This window comes from Oncorhynchus kisutch, linkage group LG29, assembly GCF_002021735.2.
Source record: "Oncorhynchus kisutch isolate 150728-3 linkage group LG29, Okis_V2, whole genome shotgun sequence".
NCBI lineage: Eukaryota > Metazoa > Chordata > Actinopteri > Salmoniformes > Salmonidae > Oncorhynchus > Oncorhynchus kisutch.
In genome coordinates, this window is record NC_034202.2 from 36,989,963 (window position 1) to 36,995,808 (window position 5,846).

Sequence of the window (5,846 nt, forward strand, 5' to 3'; positions counted from 1 at the left end):
ACACGCTTGACCTCTCCCCTCTCTCCGGCCCAAGCAACTTAGTCTTGACACAGATACTGCAACCCTGCCACAGTATTATACAAAAATAACATTCTGATGAGAAGTAACTTACAAACATATGATGAATATAAAACATCTTACCTATGTTACCAACTAATTTGGATCATTCCCCAACATGGTGCCAACTAAATGGTGTTTTGGGATATAAAGAATAACTTTATAGAACAAAACGACCATTCATTGTGTAGCTTGGACCCTTGGGATTGCAAACAGAGGAAGATCTTCAAAAGTAAGTGATTTATTTTTTCGCTACTAGTTATTTCATGACGCCTGTGCTGGTTTGGAAAATATGCTAACGTGAGGCGCTGTCCTCAGACAATCAAATGCTATGCTTTCGCCGTAAAGCCTTTTAGAAATCCGACAACGCAATTCGATTACCAAGATTCTAAGCTAAAGAATCATGTATGACACTTGTATTTTCGTGAATGTTTAATATTACGATTTTGTATTTTGAATTTGGCGTGCTCCGATTTCACCGGATGTTGTCGAATTTGAACCCGCTAGCGGGATCTCTGCACTAAGGGTTAATCAGGTGTTAAATAAAGAGATTGGAGACTTTAATACATCCCACTGGGCACCAACGTAATTTCAATGTCTAGTTTTGATTTACATTTAGTTGAGTTGTCAACAAACGTGAATTCAACGTGACAATAACAAAACATTTCACCATGTTATTGGATTAAACACCATATTAATCTTCATCTTCTGCTCCTGACCAAGTGCTTATTCTATGATGCAATCCCAGACCACTACTGAAGATGGATTTAATTAAGGTCTTAACCTGAAGCCAGTTTGTGGAGTCCTGAGTTTAGGGTTAGGTTTTGTAAAGCACTTTGTGACAGAAACATTTGTAAACAAAATAAAACTCTATAAAAGTGTATTGATTGATTGATTGTACTGTGCAGCAGGGTTGGTGTTAATTTAATTCTATTTCAATTCAGGCAATTCAGGGAAACTGAAATTCAATTTAGTTGTACTGAAATTAAAATGGAATTGACCCCAACCCGACACTGATGCAGTCAGTGGCCCAACATGTACATTACCTTACTTAATGTATATTCTCTTACTCCCTCTAAGCTGTACCCTTGTGCCCAACATTTTTACAATTGTGGGGGTGTGCCAGACAGAGCTGCCTCTCAAAATGGCATCCCCTCCACAACAGAACCGGAGCCGTCGGCCCAGCCCCAGCGAGGACCAGGATGAGGAGGACCCAGTGGACCAGATGATCAGCAGGACAGGCTGTATGGAGCAGCACTATGCCGTCCAGGAGGGCAGGGCCGACCACCAGTACTGAAGGAAGTGTCAGAGACAGGTCCAGACCTTCAGGAACTGTATGATGACCTTCCAGAAAGCCATGAAGAAACAGCTGATGAGGCAGGCTAAAGCAGCAGCAGTATGGGACACAGAGTCTACTTAGAAGAGCAAAGACTGGTTGGTGTTGATCAATCAAATTCCCCCTTTTTGTGTAGTTCAATGCAGGGCTTTCAGTACAGTCCCACATCTTGTTACAGACGCTATGCACAAGGTGGCAGTATGACCTCAGTTTTCTCTGAGCAAGGTGAAGGAAACTTTTCACTCAGCCACATTAAAATTAGAGACTAGGATTGCATGGGGGAACAGTTTTATCTTGAAAAATTTGTATTTTTCCCATTGCTTTCCGTCAAAGATCATAAAATCCACAGTCATAGCACCCAACCTCCTTCCCAACCTCTCATCTCTTAGCAACAGCTGTGTTCACCTTGCTATTTTGTACAACTTTCTAATAACTCCCCATCTTTACGTAGGGAGGAATTCAGACCCAAGTTACATAAATTGAGCTTCCTTTTTTATGTACCTTTCTCTCCACGTATTCTGACCATGAAATGAAGCAGGAAGGGAAAGATTCTTAACCTCTCTGATAGCGTCCCACCTCACCAACAGCCAGTGAAAGTGCAGGGCGCCAAATTCAAAACAACAGAAATCTCATAACTAAAATTCCTCAAGCATACAAGTATTTTACACCAATTTAAAGATAAAGTTCTCGTTAATCCAGCCACAATGTCTGATTTCAAAAATGCTTTACAGCGAAAGCCCCACAAACGATTATGTTAAGTCACCACCAACTCACAGAAAAACACAGCCATTCTTTCAGCTAAAGAGAGGAGTCACAAAAAGCACAAATAGAGGTAGAATTAATCACTAACCTTTGATGATCTTCATCAGATGACACACATAGGACTTCATGTTACACAATACATATATGTTTTGTTTGATAAAGTGCATATTTATATCAAAAAATCTAATTTTACATTGGCGCGTTACGTTCAGTAGTTCTAAAACATGCAGTGATTGTGCAGAGAGCCACATCTATTTACAGAAATACTCATTATAAATGTTGATGAAAATACAACTATTATACATGGAATTAGAGATATACTTCTCCTCAATGCAACCGCTGTGTCAGATTTCAAAAAAACTTTCCGGAAAAAGCAAACCATGCAATAATCTGAGTACAGCTTTCAGACAACAAAGCAGCCAAAAAGATATCCGCCATATTGGATGGTCGACATTAGTCAGAAATAGCATTATAAATATGAACTTACCTTTGATGATCTTCATCAGAAGGCACTCCCAGGAATTGCAGTTCCACAATAAATGTTTGTTTTGTTCAATTATGTCCATAATTTATGTCCAAATAGCTTATTTTGTTAGGGTCGTTTGGTAAACAAATCCAAAAGCCCTTTCAGGTCCAGCCAAATGTTGGACGAAAAGTTCAAAAAGTTCCGTTACGGCCCGTAGAAACTTGTGAAACTAAATATAGAAACAACCTTTAGGATGTTTTTTACATAAATGTTCAATAATGTTCCAACCGGAGAATTCCTATGTCTATCGAAAAGCAATGGAACGAGAGATAACTCTCGTGACTGCGCCTCAGAGCCTGTGGCAATCTGCCAGACACCTGGCTAATTCCTCTCTCATTCGGTCCCACTTCACAGTAGAATCCTCAAACAAAGTTCTAAAGACTGTTGACATCTGGTGGAAGCCCTAGGAAGTGCAACATAACCAATATCCCACTGTATCTACAATAGGGGCTGAGTTTTAAAAAACTACAAGCCTTTTTTCTCAGGTTTTCACCTTCCATATGAGTTCTATTATACTCAGACATCATTCAAACAGTTTTAGAAACTTCAGAGTGTTTTCTATCCAGTACTACTAATAATATGCATATCTTAGCATCTGGTCCTAAGTAACAGGCAGTTTACTCTGGGCATCTTATTCATCCAAGCTACTCAATACTGCCCCCCTGTCACCAAGAAGTTTTAAGGGAAACACATGTGTCAGCAAGGTATTCGTTTGGGGTGGAGATGCAGAAATTGAGGTTCGTCAGAAGTGTGTCTAGAGATATGCTGTATTCTGACCTTGATTTCAGCAAACTGTCAACATGACAGGTATTTCGGCCTCTTTTCCATAGTGAAATATAAATAGCTGTGTCGTTATTCCACATTTTTATTCTAGGCCTATTTACTGGAGTGATATTTGGAGACCCAAGCTGAGGCTGTAGCCCAGCGGTATCACACTCATTCCATGGAGGGCCTAGTGTCTGTGAGGTGTTGGAGACCCAAGCCGAGGCTGTAGCCCAGCAGTATCACACTCATTCCATGGAGGGCCTAGTGTCTGTGAGGTGTTATTTCTTTCTTTCAGTGAAGACCAGGCACGGTGAGTTCTTTACTAACTCATCAGTCAAGTAAAAGAGAGAAGCGAAAAAACACTCGTCCCTCCGTGGAATGAGTTTGACACGCGCTGTAGCCTACGGAAACCTGTGTGCACAGACAGTAGCGCCAAACCTACTAAGTTAATTTAGTTGATTAATGCGCTATAGATTGTTTTAATTATATGCCTGGACTTTTACTTTTTATTTTAATTTTTACCATTTATAGCGTATTAGACCTAAACGCCCAACATCAGTGCCTGACCTCACTAATGCTCTTGTGGCTGAATGGAAGTAAGTCCTCGCAGCAATGTTCCAACATCTAGCCGAAAGCCTTCCCAGAAGAGTGGAGGCTGTTACAGCAGCAAAGGGGTGTGGACCAACTACAGATTAATGGCCATGATTTTGGAATGAGATGTTTGACGAGCAGGTGTCCACATACTTTTGATCATGTAGTGTATATAGAGCGTGTGTGATGAGAAGACATTTATCAGAAAACAGAAAGCAATGTATTGATTTGTGCTTTGAGGCGTTATGCCTTTTTAGGGCTTATAAGATCCAACTTCTCTCCTAATGTACCACCAGTCTGTAGATTATGTCATTGTACATAAGTGGCATTCTTTCTTCAATGTAAGTATTGTGGTGGGTTTGTATTACCTTGTAAATGAAATTAAAATATAATGGCTGTTTAGGGTCAACTTGGGGAGAGTGGGTCCCCCGAGAGACTGAAGTGAGATGAGTAGAACCTTCTCTAAGACTTTTCTCTAGAACACTTGTTCTGCATCCTTGGTGTTGGTCACAGGCAATAGATGGGTCACTTTGGGAACATGAAGATGTAATATCTACTCTCAGACTTTTGGTCCCATCCTTAGTTGTTTCCTTCTGCATCTGGACTGATGGAAGGTATCAACAGCAGATATTAACAGCATATAAACAGCAGATATCAACAGCAGATATCAACAGCATATCAACAGCAGATATCAACAGCATTGTCATCAAACAATTTGGACTGTCTGTGGAAGATACCAACTGCATCTAAATCCTCAATTTCTGGTGTGTGTGTGTGTGTGTGTGTGTGTGTGTGTGTGTGTGTGTGTGTGTGTGTGTGTGTGTGTGTGTGTGTGTGTGTGTGTGTGTGTGTTTGCGTGTGCTTGCGTGTGTCATTGGAGGTTGCTGAGGGGATGACCGCTCTTAATACTGGCTGGAACAGAGCGAATTGAATGGTGTATTTGATGTATTTGATACCATTCCACTGATTTCAATCCAGTCATTAACACGAGCCCGTTCTCCCCAATTACGGTGGCACCAGCCTCCTGTGATGTGTGTGTGTGTTTGTCTTGAAAGAACACAACATTCACATTATAAACCCCCTACGATCTAGAAAGCATTGGTTGTGGATGTGTGTGTGTTGTTTCCTATCAATAATGCATCGGTTGTGGATGGGTGTGTGTTGTTTCCTATCAATAATGCATTGGTTGCAGATGGGTGTGTGTTGTTGCCAAGAGAGAGAGTGTGCCTTCAGTTTCCTGTATTGGCAGGACACATTTGATGTGAATTTATTTATTTGACAATTACAACTGAATAGATCCCTGTTATTGGACATTTTGTCTTATTTTAACTTCTACCAATTAAATTCCCCTTTTTGTGTAGTTCAGCACAAGGCCTCCAGTACAGTCCCACATGTTGTAACGGACATTAGCCACAGGGTGGCAGTATGACCTTAGTGTCCTCTGAGGTGAAGGAATATCATCCACACTCTCAGTCACATTGAGAGAGGCTAGGATGGAATGGTGGAAAAACATTATATCTTGTAAGTTTTTTATTTATCTGATTACTTTGCAGGTGCTTCTCCACCTGCATTGCTTGCTGTTTGGGGTTTTAGGCTGGGTTTCTGTACAGCACTTTGAGATATCAGCTGATGTACGAAGGGCTATATAAATAAATTTGATTGATTGATTGATACTTTCATACTGAGGTGTGTAGATCTCCAAATCATCACATAAAATGGGGTTAACATATCTTGGGGGTGTGATGTTGTGTAGAGACAGACTGGAGAGTCATGAAGAAATAGACAAAGAACATGCTACTGAGACAGACC

At 40.7% G+C, this 5,846-nt stretch overlaps 1 pseudogene; it reads left to right on the top strand.

Annotated features, from left to right (window-relative positions):
- The first annotated feature begins 1,201 nt into the window (after positions 1-1,201).
- Positions 1,202-1,477, top strand: LOC109886707 (cytochrome c oxidase assembly factor 4 homolog, mitochondrial-like; annotated as a pseudogene).
- Positions 1,478-5,846: the final 4,369 nt, after the last annotated feature.